Source organism: Triturus cristatus, chromosome 6, assembly GCF_964204655.1.
Source record: "Triturus cristatus chromosome 6, aTriCri1.1, whole genome shotgun sequence".
In the NCBI taxonomy this organism is placed as follows: domain Eukaryota; kingdom Metazoa; phylum Chordata; class Amphibia; order Caudata; family Salamandridae; genus Triturus; species Triturus cristatus.
Genome location: NC_140589.1, coordinates 1,905,414,393 through 1,905,441,297, shown reverse-complemented (window position 1 = coordinate 1,905,441,297; position 26,905 = coordinate 1,905,414,393). Strand labels below are relative to the sequence as shown.

Sequence of the window (26,905 nt, the reverse complement as noted above, 5' to 3'; positions counted from 1 at the left end):
CGTGCATTTGGCACATTTGCTAATAGAGCAGGACACCTATTGTTTACTTTAGGAAACGGGGATCTTATGACCAAGTTTTGTCTTTCCTTGCCGTTGTTTAGCAGTCCAAGGGGGGGGAGGAGTGCAATTTTTCACTTCCCCCGGTATGTTTGCCAGGTGGCCCTTTAGGGTGAAGGTCGTTATTCCGTTTAGATGACGGTAGATTGTTGGAGGGGTCTCCAGGCCCGGGGGTATCATACCACACCCATATCACAAACTGATGGAAGGCAAGCATTCCTTTAGGATCCCTCGCTTAATTTGTACTCTGTCAAAATAGTGGACAAAGTTACACCCGAGATGCCAGGCAACAAAGCCATATGGGGGCCTTCGTGGTCTTAGGCAAGTAACCAGAAGCATCAAAGCCGGTAGTACTAGTTTACAGGTATATGTATTTTGTGGATACATCTGGACAATGGCCACCAGCTCAAATGTGCATCATTCTCCCTCAAGAGAGCAGGCATTATTTGAAGCCCCCAACCATCGAAGGCATATATTTAATTTTATGACACTTCTTGATCTGATAAAGTAGCACGGATAGGGGGCAGAGTAGTCTGACAGCGGTTGTGGCTTGACACACAAATCATAACAGGGCACACAGGGGAAGATGCACGATAGACATACAGTCACACAAACCAGAGGGACCCATTCATTTATTTGACACAATTCAACAACAGAATTGCCTGTGCAAATGCCTGGTCGATGCAGCAGAGTAGGTGCACTCTGTATACAAGGGCATACTACCAGTTGCTCAGTTGAGACAAAAACACCCGCCCTATAGCCAGCAAACCAGGCATTTGCGGAAGTTGCCATCTAAGTAGTGGGTTGTGGTGCAATAAGCTGGTGGGAACATGATGTCATAGCATAATTTGGCTTCAATGATTGAAGAATGATTGTTTTGGCGTTCCCACTGCTCAAGAAAGGGCAGATATTCATACATGTTGTTCCCCCTCCTATACGTCAGGTACATAGGAACACCCGTGCTTAATGTCACTTATCCCATGGCAGGATAGTCACCAAGGGGGGGGGACAAGCCATTGGCATGCCTTGCCAGGACAGTGATGGCCATTCACACTATCTGGAGCCTCTAAGGTGGATAAAGGTTGGAAACACAGACTGGGGTGCGCTGGGCCCAAAAAACCCTCACCAAAGTTGCGGGGGCATCAGGCTGTCAGGTGTCTTTCAGGGATGGGCAAGGGCATTAAAGGGGTTTAGTTTGTGACTAGGCATTTGCAGGGATGCAGAAGGGTCCCAGCGGATCCACCAAAGGGACTACAGCGAAACATATGACACGGAACCTTGTAGTCTGACACCATCACTGGTGAAGTATCAAGGGTCACAGGTGGATAGCAGGGACCGGGCATCTGTGACCGGTCGAAGGTTCAGCAAGCAGGGTGGGCTGAGTAAGTTGTCAGTCCACGAAAGGGTGCAGTGTCTAATAACGGGCACCATTCACATATTCCCTCAAACCTGTTTTGACACCATTACTATGTTCAACAGGGAACAATCCAAAAGAACTGTCAAATTGTCTGGTCAGTGGGGCGAAGTAATGCACCCTAGAAGAAGATCACGAAGACCACAATGTGCAAATTAGCAACCAGTGGGGACAGGTGAACTTTTGTGGTCTGAAATTACCCCCAGCTCCCATGGCATGGAGCTCGGTGGGGGAGGCAATGGAGCCTGCGCGCTGGAGGGTCATCTGCGCGATGCGTAAATTCACTGAGCAGAGGGGATTTGGCTTCATTAGACATGGGTTGCTTCCCGCCAAATCCACAGGGTGTCTCGAGGACGATGGGATACATCTGTCCAGAATAGGCATGGAGTTGTTATTCCCGGACCTAGCGGAGGTCCTGGAAATAGCGGGATGTAAGTAGGAGCGCCGTCCTTGGGGGGGGGCCCTGGCTGCGACGGTCGCCACATCCAGGGCTGTGGCGGAGTTACACGGTGATCCAGAGGCGGAAAGGTACTCAGGGGTACCCTCTTCAGGAGCACAAAGGGTGCTGAGGCCGAATATCCCCAGGAAGTCTGTGCGGTGGACCCTGGGGTGCGACGGCACCCCGTCTGTCCTACGGGCGGTTGGAAACCTGTACAAACAGGGGTCCCTTGAATGCTCCGCCCCTCATAGGGGGGGCGTGAGTTATGTGGTGGAACAATGGTTCACCGGAAGTGGGAGGGGCTATCTCCTCACCACAACCGCTAAGCACCGATTGGCTAAGACCATGATGCAAGTTGGCCCATCAGGTGGTAGGCCGCGAGGGGCGGCTTGCCTTTGGATCGCCTGTAAGATAACCCACCACGTTGGCATATTTGGTATGCTAATAAACCTGCAGTAATTTTCTCCACCAAAAAACAGTTGTCTTGTCTGATTATTTATGCTACCTGTATGTTGCTGCGGGAGGGCTGGTGAGTGTGGCCGATATTGGCACTAGACCCGTTAAACCTTCCTGGCGCTTATCAAGCTGCCTTTACCAACCTTTGGATTGTTCTAACTGTGAATGAATAATCAGCAGGATCATTTCATATGACGCAATATGAATGAAATAATCCAGGAATAAATGTCAGCGCTTTGAAAGCTTTGCTGTTTCAGTTGAATTCATGAAAACGGTTTTCATGGCTTTGGAGGGCTCCAGATTAACCCTTCCCTGGAAGGCCATTTCTATTACTCACTCTGGTATTGATGCCAGCATGGAGGCTAAGACTTCCGACCAGTAACAAGTGGCCTGTCTGGGGTCCATGTGTCAGGTTGGTTTGCGTCCTTCCATTTCTGGAGTATAGCAGCAGTTTTACGATCTTTTTAGAGTTTCTTGTTGCTCAGATGGGTCTAATTTCTAATATTTATATGTTTCAATCGTCTTCATTGCTCGGTTTTGCTCGCAGGAAAGTGTCACTCGTAGTCATTGAAATGTCACTCACAATTGCACTGAAATTATGAAAATGTCACACACAGCAAATCTGAACCCTTGGCAGCTATGATTTACAGTCTGTAATCACAGCGCCAATGCTTGTTTGTATCCTCTTCTCACAGCCAGGAGTATTGTACTGTCCGTGGCAGAGCTGCAGCTGTGAGAGGGTAAAATATCCGCATCGGGAGCGCTCTCTGGGGGCTGTTTTCAGCTTTTCTTGTCTCTGTTCCCCCCGAGCAGCCGCCGAACATTTCTCTGTTTCTCTTTTAGAAATGACCCGGGGTCACGCACGCCTGTCAATCAGAGTGTGTGAGGGAGGCTGGGGCGGCGTGTTAGAAGATCTGCCTTAATGTACACAATGTATCTTTAATGACGTGTTAACGCTTATTCCTAAATTGTTTTTTAATAAAGACAAACTATGTTTGTAGGCTCCGCCCCTTATCCCTCCGTCCTGAAACCTCTTACCACCGTGTCGGGTGGGGGTGATTTGAAGGTGTGCTGAGGCTGCCCCCTCCCCATGCCACACTCTGACGTCACTGGTAATGGCAGGGGTGGGCGACCACACAAGCCCTGGATGCCAGCCAGGGAGTTACTTTCATCCCGAAGTGCTGCTGCGTGCGCGCCGTGTGATCTGCTGCAGGTGAGTTGTCGGTGTGGGAGGACTGGGGCCGGGGAAGGTACTGAGCGAGAGATGTTTTGTTCCCCCCTTCTGTCTGCGATGTAATTGTGGCGTAAGGGCCTGAGTAGCTGATTCTGGAGCTGGGAGAGCAGGTTGGAGTTTCGGCGTCTGTTCCATCTCCTGTGATTCCGGGCGAATCGCTTACCCTCCCCCTAACAAAAATGAATGTACCCTTGTGTTATGTAACTGGTGCTCGTGGTATTAAGGGGCGTTGCCTTACCTACGGGGAAAACTAATGGGTTTCGAAGGGGGCGATAATGAATTGACCCAGGGCGCGGTGAGTGGAGACGTTCAGGGCAATGGGCAGGGCACTGCACGGTCAGTGGAGGGGCGCTACGGGCAATGGGCAGGGGCAGGACAAGGACACTGCGCGGTCAGTGGAGGGGCACTCCGGGCAATGGGCAGGACAAGGACACTGCACGGTCAGTGGAGGGGCACTCCGGGCAATGGGCAGGACAAGGACACTGCGCGGTCAGTGGAGGGGCACTCCGGGCAATGGGCAGGACAAGGACACTGCGCGGTCAGTGGAGGGGCACTCCGGGCAATGGGCAGGACAAGGACACTGCACGGTCAGTGGAGGGGCACTCCGGGCAATGGGCAGGACAAGGACACTGCACGGTCAGTGGAGGGGCACTCCGGGCAATGGGCAGGGCAGGGCACTGCACGGTCAGTGGAGGGGCACTCCGGGCAATGGGCAGGGGCAGGACAAGGACACTGCGCGGTCAGTGGAGGGGCACTCCGGGCAATGGGCAGGACAAGGACACTGCACGGTCAGTGGAGGGGCGCTCCGGGCAATGGGCAGGACAAGGACACTGCACGGTCAGTGGAGGGGCACTCCGGGCAATGGGCAGGACAAGGACACTGCACGGTCAGTGGAGGGGCACTCCGGGCAATGGGCAGGGCAGGGCACTGCACGGTCAGTGGAGGGGCACTCCGGGCAATGGGCAGGGGCAGGACAAGGACACTGCGCGGTCAGTGGAGGGGCACTCCGGGCAATGGGCAGGACAAGGACACTGCACGGTCAGTGGAGGGGCGCTCCGGGCAATGGGCAGGACGCACGCAGCTCAACCGTTCGTGACCACGCCCTGGTTCCTCTCCACGGGTACACACCCTGCCCCCGAGGCCGGTCTCTCTCAGCACCCGCGGCTGAGGCCTCCGGTTCCAAGGCGGGTATTGTAACTGGATGAGTCTACTGTCAGCAGCGGAGTTTAACTTCAAACTGACAGAAGCGTAGCGCCGTCTCCTGAGGTGCGCCGGGGCACGCGGAAGTAAACAAGCCGCCCGTTCACACAAGGAAAGTGTCCGGGTTCACGCGAGTGGCGGCCCCGGGCGGGCGCAGACGTGCTAGCGGCCCTGGAAAGAAGTTTTAAGAACCATTGAACCTTTGAAGTAATCAACGTTGGAAACTTAGTCGAGTGTGATTCGTGTAGCACAAAATGGCGGATTACGAGCGACGGCTTTTCGGATCCATCTGTGGACTATTATGACCTGGACTACCTTTTTAGGCAACCGATCCACAAGGTTTTAATCTGGCAATTCTTCTGTTCAGGTATTTACACCGGTTTGGCCAATTATTAAGCTTGCAGTGTCTATTTCTTGTTGTGGCCTGATGCTAAAATGGTGGATGCAATAGCCTTGCAGAGAATGCCATTTCGATCACGGTGGTGATGGGGAGCGAAGGCTGAGTGTTTCTACACGCAAGGTGGATGCAGTGTGAGTAATCTGGGGGACGTGCTGCATGGAGGGACTGTTTTTTAATTCACTGGTGAGTTATTGCAGAGCGCCTGACCCTAAAATGGCGATTCATGACGACGCAGGAGATGTAATTTTCCCGATGGTGCCGAGCGCTAAAGGAAATGCGAGAAGGCACTTGCTCTTGGGACAGCGGCTGATGCATAAGAGGAGCACTTTATTGTGTACCCAATTTCATCTCCACGACGACATGGTTGTCACTGATAGCTGTTCCTAAAACGGTGTCGGAAGCTCAGCGTTAAGCAGTATTGAGAGGTCACCTTGCGTCAAACTTGCTTTTACATCAAGAAGTGCCCGCTTTACTTCTCTCCTGCTGCAAAAAGGGCTCTGCTGATGCTCTCTCCTGCTGCAAAAAGGGCTCTGCTGATGCTCTCCTTCACAGCCAGATTTGTACGTCCCAGCTATCAACCCGAATAAGTGTTGCTTCCTGTGGCTAGAAGGATTTTTGTACATGCTTTTTTAGAGTCACGTTTTTCGAACATTTATCCAGTGGGTTTTGTGCACTTCAAAGACTCGAGTTACTTCACATGACGGAGGCAGACATATCCCTCTGAATGTACTCAGCCTCGACATCATTTATATTTCCAATACCTGAAGAGACTTCTATTTTGAGGGACTAAAGACATCAATTATTTTTCTCTTGCCTGAGACATCAGGGTCACAACATTATTCTATACTTCCGTGAAGAAGTTATCTGGGCTATATGCGGTACTGCACGAACCACGCTGGTTGCTCTTTATGCAACACCACTAGAAATTGAAGATAAAAGGACTAAAAGAAATGTAAAAAGACTGAATACGTTCTTTTTGTTCTCGTCCGCTGCTCTATCTATATATATATATAATCTACTGGCGGTCGCCAGTAGATAGTTATAGTTAGGACCATGTTTCCATAGGAAATCCGCAACATTCTATTTGGAATAACTTTGGCGCCGGTCTACGAATCCTCGCGAAATTTTCAAAATAGGTGGGGCGCTATGCTCCGCTCCTACCCTGAAAGTCTCGGGGGGATTCCTCAAGCGGGGGCTGAGATAAAAGGGGGGTCCCAAAACGCGTTTTTCCCATGCATTTTTCCATAGGACCTTTAGACACAGCTACAGCCCGAACGGCTGAACAGAGTTCCTTGAAATTTGGCAGAGAGGTAGTCTACAGGTCAAGGAAGTGCCTTTTGTAGGTTTGGTGTAAATCTGTTCAGTAGATTCTGAGAAAATAGCCTTTAAATCAATATATATATATCTGTGGCAGCTTACGGTGCGCTTACCGTGCGCTTACGGTAAGCTTAGCGTACGGTGACGTGCGCGAGCGCGATTCTGATTGGCCGTTAGATCTTAGTAAACATTCGAATCGGTCGAAACCAGGAAGCGGCGGCCGCCATTTTCTCTCTCTCACTCTGACAGGGGGTTGAAAAACAAAGTGCAAAAACATGGAAAGGGGCTGTTTAGACAGCTCTCAAGCACCTAGCCATGACGAGGGAGTCCCCAACGATCCCCCAATTAAAAAAAGGCAATTTTAAATTTTTCGAAAATTTCGCAGATTACGCTTACCGTACGCGTACGGTAGAAAATATTATAAAAAAAAAACTATCCACATTCTCCCCACCCCGTGTGCAAATGGTGCCCGAAGTGCTCCATTTGTGCACGGCATATGTTTAATAAACAAAACATATTTTTTACCTGTCACAACGATGCTCATCATATGTCCTCCATGTGCGCACGGTGCGCGAAGCGCATCGTGCGTTCATGGCCCATCTAGCGTAACGTGAGCACGCGGTGCGCAAAGCGCACCGCGTGCTCACTGTGCGCGCACGGAACGAACTGCGTTAAGTGGGCGCGCACGCCACAAATGGCGTAAAGTAACTTAGCATTTAAAAAACCGTACAAATTCACTGAAAAAACCATAGGTTTCACACACGTTATAGTTAGGAATTAGCATTTAAAAAACCTTGCAAATTCACTGAAAAAACCATAGGCTTCACACGTTATAGTTAGCTGGACATTTTACTGATAAAAAACCAATGAAATTCCCCCGTTATAGTTACTGTAGGCAACTATAACTCACGCGACCGTAATCCTCTGCTGATGACATATGTGTCTTTATGGAAAAAAAATATTTGTAATATATGTATAGCTAAAATTTAATGGAAGAAGACATGGGCAAATAAGTGTCTAAATACAGTATTAGCATCAGCAGAGGATTACGGTCGCGTGAGTTATAGTTGCCTACAGTAACTATAACGGGGGAATTTCATTGGTTTTTTATCAGTAAAATGTCCAGCTAACTATAACATGTGTGAAACCTATGGTTTTTTCAGTGAATATATATATATATATATATAGTAAGCTGGAGACAATGGTGGGAACAGCTGCACAATAAGCAGATAAATCCTCTCCCAACGGGTGAACTGACGAAAGTTATCCTCCTCTAGACTCTTGGGGCATTTGCAGGTAGTTCTGTCTGAGTTAGGAGTGAGATGCGCTCCTTGCACCATTGCTTCACAGCTGTGCAGCACTTAGTGCCAGCTGCAACGTTTAGGTCTGCGCAAGTACGCACGCTGTTCTTTCGCTGCATTGGCAGCAGCCCCGACATTCTGGGCACAGGGCATTTGAGCCCCTTTGAGTTGGCCAGTTGACCAGGGGGTCCTGGTGGTTTGTAGGGCGCCAGGCCCCATTGTGTATTTGTGGTGCTAGGAAATGTATTTCTTGTAGTTTGATTTTCAGACCCTGTTCTGGCTACCTCTAAATTGTGTTTTTATGATTTTTAGGTTGTCTTGCATACTTTGGTTTATGCTAGTGAAAGTATGTGCTTTTTGCCCATAATGTGGGTGATACTTAGGAGGCAAGTGTCTAATATTAGACTGTTGAGGTTTTGGGTGCAAATTGCGTTTGGTGCCTATTGTGATGCTGTACATAATGTGGTTTGTCACAGGATGATGTTAAATAGTGATTTTCCTCTTGCACCACTCCATCTTCAGTCCTATCTTGCTGAATCAGCCCTGTTCTGTATTAATAACCTATCCCTAATCGCCTCACTTTCCTGTCTCCACCATAACTCAGGCCCCTTCACCCGACGTCTGGATTATGTGCCCCCTTCTTGCCCTCATACTTCTCCTCACCACCACCTTCCTAGTAACACCCTTCCCTTACCCCCACCACCCTCCTCCTCCACAATTTCCCAACATGGCCACCGCTCGAATTAAGTCTGGAATTAATTGCTACAAAATCATCTACCCTTCTAACCTGACTAAAGCTGCAGCATAACACCATTGAATGTTTCCCTGATTCCCTTTTTGTCGATCAGTTTTACAATGGTCGGTATGGGGGGCTCAAAAACCATCTAATTTTTTTCACGCACGACATACCCTCTTGGTCTACCAGCTTTTACTATTCCTTTAACGTCACCTCCTCCTCCTCTATCCCTCATGGGGAAACAGCAAAAAATTTCCCCCTCTGCGGGTTTTAACGGCTCCCTCACTATCTCGCTCTATAACAACGGTACGGTTATGATCCAAGCCAAAGACACCTGTCTGTCTCTCTCTCTCTCTCTCTCTCTCTCTCTCTCTCTTTCTCTCTTTCTCTCTTTCTCTCTTTCTCTCTTTCTCTCTTTCTCTCTTTCTCTCTTTCTCTCTTTCTCTCTTTCTCTCTTTCTCTCTTTCTCTCTTTCTCTCTTTCTCTCTTTCTCTCTTTCTCTTTTTCTCTTTTTCTCTCTTTTTCTCTCTTTTTCTCTCTTTTTCTCTCTTTTTCTCTCTTTTTCTCTCTTTTTCTCTTTCTCTTTTTGACCGCCTCTTCCCTTCCCTACTCCCCTCCCCTGAGACCGGGCTATCCCTTGACTCTCCATCTAGCTCCACCAATTACTCCCTTTCTCCTCCCTTGACCCCCCCACTCTCCAATAGGCTGCATCCTTGGGAGGCACAGGTCGACCCTCTTCTCTCCCCTCTTCTCTCCCCTCCCATTCTTCCCCCCCTCTCAGTGTGCCCCCCCCTCTTCACTTCAGCCTTACCTCTAGCTAACACGCTCCACGTCCATTCTGCACCGTCCCGGCACTCCATTCTCATCTCCTCCCCCCATCCCTTCCGGCCACCCCCTCCTTAGACCACCTCTCCTCCGGCCCTCTCCCCTTGTCAGTTTTCCCTACGTTCCCCTTATTCCCTCCTCCTCCTCCTCTGCTTTTCCTCCCACTCCTCCCCTCACTATGTACCCCGATTTTCCCCACATATACATTCCATCTCTCTCCTTCCCCACTCTCCTCCAGCAATGCTGTGCTACCCCCTTTCCCCCCCTGGTAACCCCTTCCCTCCCGCGGACCGAGCAGAATCACTTCCTTTCTTCAACTTCCCTATCTCCCAATCCCCCCCACTCTGCCTGATACCCACTCCCTCACAGCCACCTCACCTAGCTACCAGGACCTATCCAACCTCCTCCCCTCCGTTCCTTCCAAACCTCCTTCATCCCTATGACTCCACACACTCCTCCCCTCTCCTACCGCCCCACTCCTCTCGCCCCCTAATTCTGCCCTTAATTCCTATCCTTCTTGCAACGCCAACAACAACTCTCCTCTCACCTTTGGCGCACCAACTCCTGCTCTTATCCAAAACCTTTCCCTACCTCTGAACCCTATACCCCTACTCCCCTCCCGTTCCCCCACCTCTCCCTGCCGTACACTGCCTAGTGCACCCCCTCCTGTTTCCATCGAGCCACCCAACATGCCCTGCTCTTCCTTACTCTCTCTAGAAAATAAGCTTGGCTCTCTAATCACCGCCATCTCCCAACTTGAAGCTACCATTTTAGTTTTAAGGTCCAAAATCTCGACTTCTCCGTACACCTAAATTCCTTTGGCAAACACTCACCCTTCCACGAGATGCACCTCACCCCCACACCCCATTATAGCTAAGCATAGCCTGTCGTCTGCAAATTCACACAAGCACTCGAACGCCACCCTTCCTTCACTTTCACTTCCCAGTAACCCTGTTATCTACACTATTCCGACCATCTCCTCTGTCGGAACCACTCGCCCACCTAAACCCTCCCGAGCGCCCTCATATAAGTACAATATCCCTATCACCCCTCATAGCCCAAGTGCCCCGTCACCAAAACAGTTGCGTCAGAGCTGCGCTGTTTGCTCCACAACTGCAGATCTGCAATAAAACACAAACTTGAAATCTCCGATACCATCAACTTGCACAATATTGACATGCTCTTCCTCACAGAGACCTGGTTCAACGATACCGCTCGCTCTATGTTTGATCTCCTTGTACCCACAGGCTATTCTATACTTAGAAATGACAGAATTGACAAAGTTGGGGGAGGGGTTGCAGTCTTCTTTAGAAACTCCCTTCAACTTAAGGCTCTTCCTAACAGCTTCTTCCACACTTTTGAATGCCCATCTCTTGAGCTTCAATTGCACCACCGCTCACCTCTCAGATTCCATGCTATTTACCACCCGCCTGGTAGCAGCCCTTCGTTTATGGAGGAACTCACGGACTGCATCAGCGACCAATACTCGCTAAGTGACAATCAGATCTTCGTGGGTGACTTCAACGTCCACTGGGGCTCGCCTCAAGACACCTATGCGAATTTGCTGGCCACCTTCCTCTCTGCAAACGACACACTCTAAAGGCTCCATCCTGGACCTTGTTATTTCTAAAGCAGGCTTGCTGACTATCGCTACCCCTATTCATGTAGACTGGTCTGATCACCTCCTCATCCCATTCTCTCTTCACCTATCACACTCTATAACTCTTGGCCAGCCCAAGAGGGCTACTTCCTGGTTCCGTGACACTAAAAATATTGACCTCAGTACCCTCTGTGATTCTACTTTGCTATCACTTCCAAGGCTAGACCCGGACCTAGATGTTAACGAACTCACCTCCCAATGCCTCACAGTCCTTTCAGTCAAAATCAATAAAGTCGCTCTTCTCCAAAGCAAAAAGAAAAGGCCCACTCCCTCAGCACCTTGGTTCAACAAATCCCTCTATGAAGAAAGGAAGTTCCTAAGAGCCCTTGAGAAACAATGGAGACAAGCGCCCTCCACCGAAAATTTGGCCACGCTTCGTTCAGCAAGATCCAAGTACCACAAGCTCATCTTCCTTGGAAAAGCATCGCACTTCAAATCCCTCCTTGACTCAGCCAAAAATAGACCCAAAAAACTATTCAACCTCATCAAGAACCCAAAGAGCTCTCCCCCAACCTCCAAATTGGAGGATTCCACAAAGAAAGCAGCGGAATTCGCTGTATTCTTTGACGAAAAGGTGAAATCACTTGTAGATCAGGTCATTCATCCTACCCCTACAGAGGAGCGCAAATCCTTAAATCATTTGGCAAAACTTTGACCCCATCTCTGACGATGCCCTCCTTAAATGCATCCTCGATACAAAGCCCTCTAACCATTCTCTTGACCCCATCCCTATTGCCATTGACTTCTATACCCATTCTCTTTCCTATTGGACCACTCTGGTCAACCTCTCCCTCAGTCAAGGCTCCCTTCCTGTTTCCTTCAAAACTGGGCAGGTCACCCCTCTGCTTAAAAAACCCACCGCTGATGCGAACGACCTCAACAACTACCGTCCCATCACTAACCTACCCTTTCTTGCGAAAATCACTGAAAATGTGTAGCGAAACAACTCTCTCGCCATATCAAGGAAAATGATCTTCTTGACAATTTCCAGTCCGGCTTCATTCAAAACTGCAGCACTGAAACAGCCCTGCTGCTAGTGATTGATGACGCGCTGCGGATACTCGATTCAGGGGAGTCTTGTCTTCTAATTCTTCTTGACCTTTCTGCAGCCTTTGACACTGTCAATCACAACACTCTCCTTAACGCTCTTCAACAGAGAATGGGCATGGAGGGCACTGTGCTCAGATGGTTTGCCTCCTTCCTCTCTGATGGATCCCAAATGATCAAAATAGCGAACAGTCTTTCAGCTCCTGTAGCGGTCAGTCAAGGCGTTCCTCAAGGCTTCATACTTGCACCCACACTGTTCAATCTCTATTTAGAACCGTTGGGAAATCTCCTGAGTAAATCTGGGATCCACTATCCTCTATATGCGGATGACACTCAAATCTACCTTAAGGTGGCCTCCACTCACGATCTCCTTCCTTAGCGCTACTCTCGACTCCATTCAAAACTGGATGTTAACTCATCAACTGATCCTGAATCCCTCAAACAGAATTCCTCCTCTTCTCCTCCTCACTTTCTCATCCCCCAGTGCAATCATGGATGGATCAGATCAATCTACTGAACAATAAGCCCATCGTTGTCGAGAGCGCAAAATCCCTTGGTGTCATACTCGACAAAAAACTCTCCCACATCGATTCCATTGCAAAGTCTGCTCGATACCAACTGCGCCTTCTTTGGGGGATTCGTCGCTTCTTCCCGGAGCACGACCTTAAAACCCTGGTCCAATCGCTGGTTCTCTCCAGATTGGACTACTGCAACTCTCTTCTTACTGGCCTTCCCAAATCCCACCTTTCCCCCCTGAAGTCTATTCTCCATTCAGCAGCTCGTTTCATATATGGGGCCAAAAGAAGCGACCACATCACACCCATTTTATCCACCCTCCGTTGGCTTCCCATAGAGGCAAGATCTATCTACAAAACTGCATGTATCACCCACAAAGCCTTGCACTCCTCCTCCCCTCGCTACCTGGTGAATAAACTGAAACTCTCTGGGGGCTCCAGACCATCACGTAATGCAGAAAAGTTATTGCTTGAACCTCCCACTTTCAAGAAGGAAAGATCGATGGCCCAATCATTTTCAGGCAACGCGGTGAGAATCTGGAACTCACTTCCGCCTCAGCTTCGGACCACCACCTCTTCCCATGCCTTCAAAACTGACCTCAAAGCTCTCCTCCTTCAAAGACACTTCCAAATTTAATTCAAGCCCTCTGTTTTCTGAAGGAAGTCCTTCCATTATAGGAAATTCCGTTCTCCATGCCTATAGAAGTGCTTTCCCAGGGTGTTTTTGTGTTTCTGTGTTTTGAGTGTCTGCCATTTAGTGCAGTATTATACCTCCTACCTGTATTTTGTACTCTTTTGTAACATGCACACGGCACCTTTCCTTTTACAACGTATCGTTTGCTACCTCTTATATTTTGTTTGCTTTTGATACATGAACAACGGCCACCACTGCCTCATGTAACGTAACTACTGTTTTAGTGTTTTGAGTGTCTACCATTTATTGCAATTTTTTTTTTTTTTACCTCTACATGTACTTTATTTGCTCTTGTAACCTGCACACATCACTTTTTCCTTTTGTAACGTATTGTTTGCTACCTCTTGTATTTTATTTGTTCTTGATACTTGCACAATTGTCACTATTGCCTCATGTAACGTTTGTTTTTGTAACAGGCTCACTTGTAATTCTTCTCCTCTTGTATCTTTACTTTGCCTATTGTGAAGCGCTCTGACACCTTCGGGTAAAGTCCGCGCTATATAAAATCGCATTAAATAAAATAAAAAATAAATAAAGGGCGCGGTGAGTGGAGCGGCATTCCGAGCAATGGGCAGGGCAGGGCTGAGAGTGCAGGGGGAGGTAACACTTGCCGCACTCCTTCTCATTTTTGGCCCCGGAGTGGCTCTCCCTTTAGTTTGTTTGGCCGCAGCTCCTCTTCCCGGCAGGGCTGGGTTTGTTGCCGGAAGAAGGCGCACGCAGCCCTGGTTTCAAAGGACACGACACAGGTGCAGGTGAGCCTTGTCCCTTATCTGGACCCCAGGACTCGGCAGACCTGGTGTTAAAGGTCGGACCCTGAGTCCGGCGCCCCTCACTGCACACGAGAGCCCCTCACTGCACACGATCTACCCAGGAGCCCCTCACTGCACACGATCTACCCAGGAGCCCCTCACTGCACACGATCTGTTCAGGAGCCCATCACTGCACACGAGAGACCCTCACTGCACACCAGAGCCCCTCACTGCACACCATCTACCGAGTCCCGAGCCTCCCACTGTATCCACCTGCTGCTACTCCTTCCTCCAGGCCTCACTGCATACCTGTTTTACTCCCCAAATCCCTCACTGCACACAGCGTCTACTCCCGGTCCGCTCACTGCACATGCCTACCATCTGGACTTGTAACTGCCAAAGCGCACCTCTGCCCCTCTCCCTGCCCATACAAACTGTGGCACCACCCTGCCAGTGCCACAGCCACTTCAGCATGAACTGGCATCCCTCCCTGCACACCCCGTCATAACTCCCTGCGCATGCGGTGCCCCTCCCTTCAAACACCAGCATCAGCCAGTGGCGTGTAAAGGAAGGGAGAGGCACCGACCTGTACGGAGGGGTCAGCCCCACAGGGCCCGCACTGGTGATTGGGTGCCCCTGTTGGCAAAGCTCCGGGACCGTTCCTGCAGCTCCTTAGACTGGTGGGGCCGTGCACTTCCTGCAGTCACATATCGGCTAGAACCAAGCTGCTTCCCGCAAAGCATTTGAGATTCGGGCAATAGTCAGGGGTGGATATGAATGCGATCTGTGATTGTGTCTAGATTAGAGTGTCCTCTCCAGGAAAGCATGACTTTTCTAGCGGTCCTGGGAAGGGTAGGAGACAATTCCTTTTTTCCTAACGGACGGGTCTTCAGATTTCAGTCCCACTTAGATCAAAGCAGCATCTCTGAAAGTGTGTAAGGTTTTCATTTGGAAGACTCCATCCGTGACATTGTGATACATAACGGCAAGATTGGGGTGGGGGGGGGGGGTCACACTTAGGCCTATCCTGTAGAAGTCTTGCCAACATTACACAGGCAGTCCTAGAAGCATTATTAGGGAATGAAGTGCCCTTTGGAGCATGTGGAAAACTCAATAATCCTTAATGCACCAGAGACTTCTATTGAAGCATCCTAAAGAAATAGTCTGCGGCAGCTTGAAAGGAACACCCTGTAGTTGGCATTTTGTGATTTCCAATATAAGCACACAGCATAAGAACAATTTCACTTGTTCTGCTGCATCTCCGGAGAGGTTTGTAACATTGGCTCTTTCTGAGTTTCTCAGCTTCTATAGGACTTTCTACATCTAGTGTATTCACTTGCTTTACATGTGATTACTTTCCAACTGCAAAAAACCCCAATCCTTCCTCAATGCCTCGAGGCACAGACCATATCTCTGTAGTGCCATTTCAAGCACCGCTCTCTTGCAAGATGTAGCTGTAATATAGAATCCAGGGCACAGGGTAGAGAAGGCCAGCACAACACAAAGGACAGACTTCTAGGCCCAGAGGGGCATTTACAGCCTGACAGCCACAAGTCATGCTGTTGTGAAGCAACAGAGGGCCTCGCCAACCTATCTACTCTAAGCAGGATTTATTTGGACACATTTAAATTAGTATGTTCACTTTACTCTGTGCACTTTTAAAAAGCCTATTTCAATGCACCGCATAAACACACTCTCCAGCCATACGTGCACCTTTATTTATTTACCCCTCCCGGTACATTTGAGGTAACCATTCCACAAACCTGCCTTATCTTAGTGTGCAGTGCACCAGGCTCTTGTAGGACTGTGGCTTATCAGCTTCAAATGAGGGTACTGAGCCTCTAACCCAGACTCACCACCACTTAGCCACATTGTGTGATCCTGGCAAGAGTTTTATTTTTCTGGTCCTCCATTTCCTAATCTTGCAAGATTAGTAGTGCTTAAAGGTTAACTCATTTTTAATAGGCGCTACCTAAAACAACTGTAAGTTTCTAAACCGCACAGGAGCACTGTTATTAACCCTAACTTTAATAGTGTTAGCATGGGGTAGTAGGGACAAGAAAAGCTTTGAGACTTCCCTGCTATTGTTGTAAATTAGGTAAAATATGGGATATTGTAACGGCTGCAGGCACGCCTGTTGTCAGTCACACCAGAGCTATAGCCAGGGCCACTGGAACTATGTGGCAAGAGAGGACAAAATTATGTGGCAAGGTTGAGTAAATTATGCAGCAAGAAAAAGCAAATTCATGTAACATAATGCCGCTCATTTTGTAATTGTATTCATTATTTCATCAGTTTTAAGCTTGGTAACACCCTGTGGGCATTGGTTGCAACTCATTAGTATAGGTTGAACATCCAAACACAGCAATAAGCAACAGAAAGGAGACCAGTCCAGCTTTGCAAAGAGGCTTCCACTGCGCAGCAAAACGCATCGTCGCATTTTTAGTAACTCTTTTAACCATTTGAGCTAGAAACAAATGTTGTTTTTGTTAAAATCTGGGTATTATGAAGCAGATAAATTATGCGGCAAATATATAATTATGTGAAAATCGCCACAGATGTTCAATCACATAATTCCAGTGGCCCTGGCTATAGTCTCTGTGACGGCGTGAGGTCGCATCACGTAGCAGATGTTAATGGAGGACTTTTGTCCTGACTTAAAAAAAGACCCTCAGTCTAGCGCTCCAGTGCTGCTTTTAATTCATGCTTGGCGCTGCACAGAACAGTATATAAAGCCTCTCATAGTTTCAAGTGCAAGATTTTGGTGATATCGTATCGCAGACAGTAAGGCTTAGGTTTTTAGTTTGTGGTAAATATATCACTGCAATCGTGCCCTCTAGCAAACTCTGCCTTGCCCCTTCTGTTTTCTTTTTCTGGCCTCCGATTAATGGGTGCTTGTGAAGGAATAAATGCAGAGCCATCGGGGGGAGAAAAGCGCGTAGTGCAGGCACTGGTTTAGAAATGAGAGGCACGTGAAAATGAAAGCAATAGGGGTGGGTCTGTGGGATGCACGACAGCCCTACAGGGAAAGTAAGGGCGTTGATGTAGACTTGGTTGAGACAGTAGAGATGGAGCCATCAAGCACAGTGACAAGCAAAGTGTGAAGGGAGGGGCCCAAGAATTGCATGACAAGAAATCAGAGTACTTTACTGCAAGCGTGGGGGAGGGGAGCGACCTGGGTTCAGCACGAGAGGCCCAAGGGTGGAGGGCAGGATCAGAAGGGTCAATAAAGTTAGTCTGGTAGAAGCAAGAAGGAGAGAAGCCAGTTTCCTACCTGCCATTGCTGGGAGTGTTCTTGAGCTGAAAAGGTCCGTGTTCGTCCCGTGATCTAAAGAAATACTACAGACCATTCGCTCTTGAATGTGCTGGTTTTGAAAATTCCGAGCTGCACAAACTACAAGCTGTGCTTTTTACATTGTGAACACACTGCACTTAATTGAAAAAAGGTCTCGGATCTTTTGTGTAGTTACGTGGTTTACCCCGCACGCACAAGAGACAGAGCTCGAATTTTTAAACTCCATGTGCACTCTCTCGTCACTGTGATTTCCTGAGTATTAGATCCAAAAGCTGTGTCCCATGTACTATAAGCGGTAAACAATCACCGCCTGCATCACACCTCACCATTTACTACAGTCGGTACCTGTGGTGAGCAGAGACATTTATCACTCATTTCACCTGACTTCGCTCGATAGCCCAGGCGGGCTCCGTAATCGAAAACAGGCTCTCTGCATCCTACTGTAAATTGTGTCATGTGTGCGTGGGTTACATGATTACACTGTGGGCGACACACACTGCCAATTTGAAGAGGTCTCAGTTTAGCATAATCTACTGCCTACTTGTCCTTCGGACAAAACAGTAATTAAAAGTTCTTGCCCTTGCAATAGATCTTAATGTCTCGGGCGATATGAATTACCCACCCCTACATTTTGCCACCTCTGTGCATTATGATTTTATTTTCCTCACTGAGGGAGGTTTACTGGGCGAGGTGGGACTGTAGTCATAGCCTGCAGGGGAGGAGTGATTGGGGCATTCAAGTGCGCATGATGATGTGGCCGGCCGTCTTTGGTGACTGAAGCGTTGTGATTGGGTTAGGGGAGCCTGTGTGTGCTTCCTGCTTCCGGGAGGAACAGATGAGGACGGAGCTTGACTGAGGTAGCGGCGTGCAGCCAGACAAGTATTGTTATTGATTTTTCTACCCCTGCCCACCCGTACTTTTCGGTGGCAGCTGCCACTGCATTTTTGCATTAAAAAATCTTTCCCTCTCAAATAGCTGATGAATGAAGCTAGATGTGCATGGAGCATGTATAGAAGGAGGGGAAGCGTGGATGGGTCATTCCTGGATGTAAAACAAGAAACAGAACTGCTACAAGCCTCAGAAATCACCCTATACCCGGCATCAACTTTTGAAGACCCCTTTCCAATCTGCATATGGTTGGTTCATCTGAAAGGTCTGCTGGTCTTGGGTAGTGAGCTGCAATCTGCCCCCATCTCTGGCAAACTATCTTTACAAACCCAGGTCTGTTTAGGATCGAGAGATATATACGTTAGTATTGCGTCACCCACGTTTTTTTGTTGTTGTTGGTTTTTTTTGGGGTTTCCCAACACCTTTCCTGTTGCACACTCCGATCACTGTTATGGCATAGAGGCATTTCAACCCCTTAGCTGCTGAGGCTTTTCTGCCCTTGTGATTGGCTCTTTTGTTATATTTGGGGAAATTAGCGCTTACTCCTTCATGGCTCTGTTTTCCACCTAAAGTATCCATGCCAAATGTGCTTCCTTTTTTTCCAACATCCTCTGGATCATAAAGATACTCAGGGTTTGAACATTTCTCTCAAGTCCACTGTGAAAATAGCCAAAATAAAGATGCTTTTTGGTTTCTAGGGGAATTGGGGAAATGTGTTGGATAAGAAAACACTGTTTTGTCTAAAAATGGCAGCAATTAAATATTTCATATTTCAACTTCCAGGAACAAGCAGTGTTGTAACAAACCTTTTTACCACAGCTTTTGTATTTTTCAAAGAGCTAATCAATTTCCCTAATCTTTGTGGTTTTAAACAACTTGCATTTTGGGATGGAAACCGGTTTAAAAAACATGGGTGATCTTGGAAAGCTATATATTTCTGAAAAGAAGAATTTTTAATTTTTTTATTTTTTTTATTTCTTTATTGATTTTTACAAATTAACAACCAAGATGTTTGCACATCATTCAGGAGGGAGAGGTAAAAGAGACATTAATTATATCACCAACAACTTAAATGGTTAAATATTCAATAGTCAGTTAAACATCACAGGTATATCTGTGTTGCCAGGTCATAGTAGTAGTAATCTGGAAGCAAGCAGGTACATCTCACATCGGACATTAGTCAGTCTAGTACGGTCATCGAGTGGGGCCTTATTCAGTAGTTTCTGGCACTATGGACCGTAGGTAGACATGGAAAAGTGACCAAATATCCCCAGGGCACACGGCGAGAGACTGGAAGTATGCATAATCGTCGCCCACTCTCACATCGGCTCATGCTCCCAAGCCAATCCAATCCAACCGGCGTGCAAGCACTTCCCCAGTGCAGTGCTATCTCCCGCTTACCCAGCAGTTATGCCAGGGAGACCAGTCGGCAATTAGAACATGATATATTGAGGGTGTAGCCCAGCAGTGCCACCAGGGGATTGGGCATGAGTTCAATGTCAGTCATGGCAGAGTTATGTTCGAACACGGCTACCCAATAGGCACGTACAACCGGACAAGTCGAAGTAAGGTCAGCTCCCTCCCCCTTGCACTTCATGCAGTTATCAGGTCTAGTGTGGTTGAATGTTGTAATAGCAGCAGGCAATAGGTAGTAACGGTGCAGAAATTTAAAGTGTAAGAGATTGTGTCTCTGACATTGATGTGCTCCGCGTTTGTGTGCAACAGTATGTCCTTATTTTATCAATTATCGTCACCCCTAGTTCCGCTGCCCATATCCCTCGCACCCGCCCTGTAGTGTCAGGCCTCAATTCAATACATGCTCGATATATTCTTGAGGTCATATGGTCTCCCTCGGTGTCTACCATGGTCAGTGTTCACGGAGAGAAGCCTTTAGTGGGTTGTGGATAGGTGGGTACCAGCGATCTCAGAGTGTTACGAAGGCGTCTAAAAATAAAATAGTCCATGTACGACATGTCCCTCTCCCATGGGCCCTCCAAGGGCGTAACATGCCTATATGGGAACCGATCCCCCCTGGTGTATTAGTTATGCCGGTGTAGTGTACATTGCACTAGTTTCACCCGGGTGAGTGGGAGCCAAGGATTGTCATGTATTGGAATAGATGGGGCCCCCCCCCCCCCAGCATACGTCGCAGGCGCCGCCATGGCCAGCATGTGGGTGATACCGTCTGTATGTCTTCAGTGTCTAGTGGTATGCCTTGGGTAAGATCTGAGTGTGTAATATTCCCTCAGCAGTGCCCACTCTGGGTGCCGGTAAGGTATCAGGGCATCTGAGTGCTACCAGCGATGTGTGGTGGCGTTGGGCTGCTAAGTAGTAACGGTGTAAATCCAGGACTCCAAGGCCTCCTCATTCCAGGGGAAGTGTGAGTGTATCCCACCGAATAGAGGGGCGAGCTCCCGCCCAGATCAGTCGTATTAGGATTCTGCAGAGTGTATGGAAGAAGAGTTGTAACCGGGGTACAGGGATGTTAGTGAAGAGGTATAAGAAAGGGCCAGGACAATAATTTTTAGGTCTCGCAGACCTACGTTGCAGCGCGCATGCGCTGTTCGCTCTGCAAGGCTTCTTGTAATCAAGCTGATTTCAGAAGTGGAGTGTAGACTCTGCCCCTTCTTTTCATTGACTTGCATCATAGTTCATGCTAAACGCTGGCTTTCGATTGTGAGGCTTTTTAGTCCCTCCTTATTACCGGCATGTCTCCTTTTGGCCCCATCCACCCGGACTGGATCCTTCACATGTGGGTAAGCTCTCTGTGTTCATTCCGCGCTTCACGGGCCCCCATGTACCGTGCTATAACACAGCTCTTTTTTTAAATTATTTTTTTCTTTATTGTGTAATGCTTTTTATTATTTATTTACTTTGTTTTCACTTTGGCCACTTTGGCTAAAGCGCGGGTGCCGCGATTGTTGACAAAGTGAACAAATAGATGTTTTTCTATTTGTTTACTTTTGCTACAGTCGCGGCACCCGCGCTTTACTTTAACATGGTAAAAGGTAAAGCGCGGGTGCCACGATTTGTAGTAAAAGTAAACAAGTGGCCTGGCATTTTTTTCTATTTGTTTACTCTTGTTTACAATGCCATAGGTTGCAAACTCCCAATTGCGACACCTATAGCTCTGTAAATGCTTGTTTCTTTTGCCTACGTCTCACCACAGGGCAACGTGCACCTAACCAATATACAGTGGTAGGATTTGATTTTGCTAAAAACTTTCTACTACTCCTCCTCACCCTACACCCCACTTTGTTAAAGACTTCTGCTTTCCCCAAGCTTGACTTCCCACTCTTACTCTCTACCTGAAGCAGTGACGCCCCAGTTTGCCTAGTACCTCTATGCCCCCCACATATATTAGCCCTCCTTACCCCTTTTCCCCATGTTATAGAAAACCACCCACCAGACCTCCAAACCAAAATTATTTTTCCTAACTGGCCCTTCACTTTTCATCACAATGTTCCACCCATGGCCTGACAACCGCCTCCATTTCCCATTTCCCCTCCAAACCCCCTGGTTACCCCGCTGTCGTTTTCTCACAATCGCCAGCTCAAATGTTACAGCCTTTTGGTGGCTTGACCCCGTGCCATTCTCTGGCATCCTGCAGGAGGCTTTAAGCAGGCTGTAAAATATTCATAGGCCAGAAGCAGGCCGCCTATGTGACCTCCAGAGCTGATGTCATCTGACATCACTCTGAATACGGAGGCTGTAGCCTTCGCTCGGTGCTGCTTCTATTGGTCCAATAAAAGATTCCCAGGACGGCGGATCTTATTTTGCCACGCTCCTTGTAAAACGCCTGACTGTGTTCATGGTGGCAGCGGCGGGGCCCAGGGGCCACGGTCTGTCCAGATGCTTCAATTGCTGTTTCATGCGTCGCTATTTATACTTGCCAGTGCTTGTCTCCACTGGATGGTTTTAATATTCAAACCTTCCAGACTTACATGCGAGACGAGATAGCTTCTACTCCCAAACGTTTTTTTAATTTTTGGGGATGTGTGAGGTTTTCCCTCATGTGACTGAAGAAATGAAGTCCGATCTTGCCATCGAATGATGTACCATTTTCTTTATTGAAAGTCAAGAGGTTAGGTTTGGACAATTGTCCTTGTCATTTGATGTATATTGGTCAGACTTTGCAACCAGTTGAGGTGCGGGTCAGTCAACATCACAGCAGAATAAGATGCAGAGTACTGAACTCACCCTTGGTACACACATTCGGACAATGGGCCACACTGCTGATGAGATCAGATGGCAGGTGATCGACGTGGCCACCATACTGGAACAAGGTGGTAATATTACAGAGGTTCTCCAAAGACTAGAATTCCGCTGAATAGACAGGTGGATTCTATTACCCATGGACTCAATACCGTTGAAGAATTGTGTGGTTTTGTGACCACTCTGAGCAATTAGATACATTTACCAGATGGACAATTCCAAATCATCATGTACCTCCCCTTCTCTCTTGCTCCCTTTTTTGCCCTTTTTCTTCCCTGATATGGATCCAACAATGTGGCAGAAGATTTACGATCTGATAAGTATGGCTCATACTTGGTGTTCACAACTTGCCTAAAAATAGCTGTACTCTGATATGCAATATGTAAATTATGACAACAGCAGCATGATAAGCCTTCTCTGGTCACAGGCTGTGAACACAATATTGTAGCGGAAGATTCACTGTCTGAGAAGCATAGCAAATACTAACTGTATACAACCTGCTTATAGACAAACATACCCAAGTATTTGAAATATGCAAAATTGTGATTAAGCAAGCACACTGGCTGTCGTCATCATATGAAAACTATATGATGTTTTTAAACATGTATATGTTTTGTAATCTACAACTAAACATAGTGTTTCTTTTGATTCTATAAGACATATATTGGCCCCACGCCTCCCCCTACTATTCTACCACAGCTTCGTCTATCCAGACGAAACTCTTTTATACAAATATTGTCTTATGGGTCAAGACTTTTTTTACTATAAACTCTACTAATTTTTCTATGTTTTCTTTATTCTGGGTTCCATATAGAATTTATCCCATTCCCACACCGCAATGGACATCATAGGCAACCTACACAGATACCTAAATGATGGCCAGGCCTGCCTTCTAGTCCTCCTGGACATATTGGCTGCCTTTGACACTGTCCGCCATGGCACCCTCATAAGCATCCTCGCACAGCGTGCAGGCATCAATGAAAAGATCCTTAAATGGTTCACATCTTTTCTTGAGGCAGAGCTTACAGATAATCAAACTTAACAACTTGACTTCAAAGAAACACCAGTCCCACAAGGAGTGCCCCAAGGGTCAATCCAGCCCTATGCAACCTCTATACAGAACAATGATCCAGCAACAAGCCAAAATTGCTTATCTCTATGCAGACGACACCCAACTCTACCTAAAAATCTGGTCATTTAAAGACATCCAGCACGTAAATAGCACAGTTCAGTCCTGGCTGACAACCAACCACCTTAAACTCATCCACAACAAAACCGAACTCCTTTTTATCCAACCCAAATAAAACTCCTTTCCCGTAGATCTCTGGCCCGACAATTTCACCGCATTAAACTGAAAACTATCACACTCCAATTCTATGAAATCCCTGGGGATTACACTTGAGCGTCATCTGAGCATGAAGGGGCATATAAACGCCTCAGCCACAAAGTACCTCTTGGATGCTAAAATCCCTATAAAAAGTCAAACCTTTCATCCCCTCAGTAGACCTAAAGACTGTGGTGTGTTAAAGGGTAATAAGTTACCCTTCTGGTGTGGTCACAAGGCACCGAAACACTGCTTATCTGAGAATAAGAACACATGTGAAATGAGGGAATAAAGTTGAAGTGACATTTTTATTCAGCAAGTCATTAACACAGCAAAAGAAATATATTCATCCGCTTAGAGAGAATAATATGATCATAGTTCAATCAGTCAGAAATATCGATCACAAAATACTTTCAATAAATGTGTAGGTGCTTGGAAGGCAATCCTGAAATGAGAAAACTGACCATCCAAGAATTGCAATTTAAAGTCTCATTAAATGCAACGAATTGGGTGAGAACTGAGAATAAATGAAGGGATCAAAAGGTAATCAGGGTTATCTAAATTGGGATGTACCACCCGAGAGAAGGCATAGAAGTCCCAAATTAGATAAACGGCCGGCTGGAAAACCCACGCATGTGATAGACACAGTAGCAGAGTTCTGGCTTCTAATTGGGGTGCTAGATCTAATATACCCAAAAATGCAGAACAATGACACTGTTCTGACGCAGGTGGCTTGACCGCATGTCTAGGACACGGAACTGGTCAGGTAGTTGAACATCTTGTCCTGTACATGTCTCTAAAAATATGTAAGGGCGGAACTTAAAACAGGTGCTCCTATCGCAAAGCTGCGGCTGTGGTTTCACTTGGCCAAGCTAGGTTTCGAAAATAATAATTAGGGCTCCCGGTTTTATGGTATTTATTTTTTTAACATTTCCGTCTGTATGTATCCATATTTATTTTTTTGTCATTTTATCTGTATATATCTGTATTTATCTTTGTCGCAAGCAAAAAAAGACATTGCAGCTAGTATTTTTCCACTTTTATTTAAATAGACAGTGCACACGGTTGTTATAGGTTTAGCTATATGTATATATGCGCCAAATTAAGTAAACACAATACAGTCATCTGAAAACTTTGCCACAGATTACTTGCAGTATTAGTGAGCTGCTGCTGTGTTACAGTATTGAAAACCCTGTCATTAGCCATGATTATTAAATGTAAACACATTTAGAATTTAGACAAGTGCACCTGTGCATTTTCAGTGACCTGAAATTAGCCCCCCCCCCACCCCCTGAAATTTGGCTCTAGTTGCGCCTCTGCCAACTACGGTGGCCTGCAGAGGACACGACGTGACTGTAGTTTCGCCTCTGAATTCCTTTGCTACTTGCACACGAGCGTGGAAAGCACCTGCCCTCTGGGGCACAGAGCACTCGCACAACATGTGTTCCCACATTGGCCCGGATCAGTTGTGCTGAAAGGCGCTTTCAGTTCATCGCCTTCACGTTTGACACCATTGGTTGTCTCTGCATTCAGAAAACAAAGGCTGAACATTCACAAGGTGAGGGGCCTGTCACTAGTGCAAGGGCCCCTTGAGCCAAGCAGAGGGGTCCCCTCATATCAGCTTCGACCTCTGCACCCATGAACCCAAGAGGGCACATGTACATAACTTTAATGTCATTTAAACCCTGAATTAGGATAGAACACGTAATTGTGTGCACCACTGCTCACTACCAGCATCAGTGAAAGTGTGCAATGCTGGCAGCAAACACGTGTGCCTGTCAGCACAGCGCTTCCAGAGCAATGCTGCTGTAAGGCACTACGAGGCAGCTGCCCGGGGAGTTACTAGGTGGGTAGCAGCAGATTGCCCCTGGAGCCACCAGCCACGATCGTAGGGCACAGGCTTTGCCTCAAGGTGCACAAATGAATGCCCTGGTGAAGTAGGCGTTGCTCTTCAAGGCTGCTGGGCACAGACCTGGGCAGCTCATTTTTGAGTGAGGTGCTGCAAGATGTGCACCTGCCCATGGGGGCACATTGAGTACTCTTAATAAAATACACAGCAGCAACACACTGGGTGTGTGTGCAAGATCATGTGTGAATCACTCGTTCTTGCACTGTGCACACACCTGACTGCCCCTCTTTTGGGTGAACTGCTAAAAGAGACTGGCGCGCAACGCCCATTGTGCTCAAAGGGCTTCAGCCCCCACCCCCCCTCCCGCACCCCTTGTGTGCCAGCCCGGGCTAAAAGAGTTTCCCAGGCACACACAAACATGAGCTTATCGCAGCTGCACTCGAGTACTTCACAGGTCTTTAAAAGACCATTTAAGCGTTAACCAGGCGCCTGCCAGAGATTAATGGCCCAGCAGGTGTTAATGTGGGCAGGCATAAACCACAGGAAGAGGGGCATGGCAGCCAACCCTGGGCTGGAGCACGGATTGCCGAACAATTCTCGGAATCCGATTTGGTTGTATTTTTCCGCTTCTATTTATAAATACAGACGGAAAAAAAAAACATTTCCGTCTGTTTTTATGTGTAAAAATCAGTTTAAACGGAAAACCGGAAGCCTTAATAATAATGTAGCAAGAAGTACCAACTGGTTCCAGCTGGTCTTTGTGTACGTGAATGTGTGGGTGTCTTGCAAATGTGTTGTGGAAAGTTACTGTACTATACGTGGTTGCCCAAGCTACCTCGTGTCCAGCGCAAGCAGAAATGCATGTTTTAAACTCATTTAGGGCCTAGTGTATTTTATTATTATGAAGTGGTGTCCTTTGCCCTTTGGCTCAGGCCTATATGCAGGGAGTTCAAGAGACCTGTGGGCCTTCATTTACTGATTGTGTATGGTGAAAAATGGGCACTTTAGCATATTTTCAGATTTTCTCTGGCAGGGCCTATATGGAGACCTTCATGCTGCCAAGGTCGATCAAAATACTCTTTTTGGTAATCCGATGGTAAAGCGTGATCCTCCATCAGGTGCAATCCTTCGTCCTCTCCAAGTTAGAGTACGGCAGCGCAACGATCATGGGCACCCCAAAAACAGACCTTGCACCTCTGAAAGTCACACTCCACGCATAGGCCAGACTTCTGTCCTGGGAGAGTCGCTTCGACCACATCACTCCTGCTCTCAGGAACCGTAACTGGCTAC

At 47.5% G+C, this 26,905-nt stretch overlaps 1 pseudogene across 1 annotated transcript in view; it reads left to right on the top strand.

Moving 5' to 3' along the window:
* The first annotated feature begins 4,586 nt into the window (after nt 1-4,586).
* Nucleotides 4,587-26,905, top strand: part of LOC146822394 (uncharacterized) — a 41,520-nt pseudogene continuing 19,201 nt past the window's right edge. Inside the window, exon 1 of the transcript XR_014963273.1 lies at nt 4,587-5,167. The product of XR_014963273.1 is annotated as an uncharacterized LOC146822394 (transcript). The remainder of the gene's footprint in view (nt 5,168-26,905) is intronic.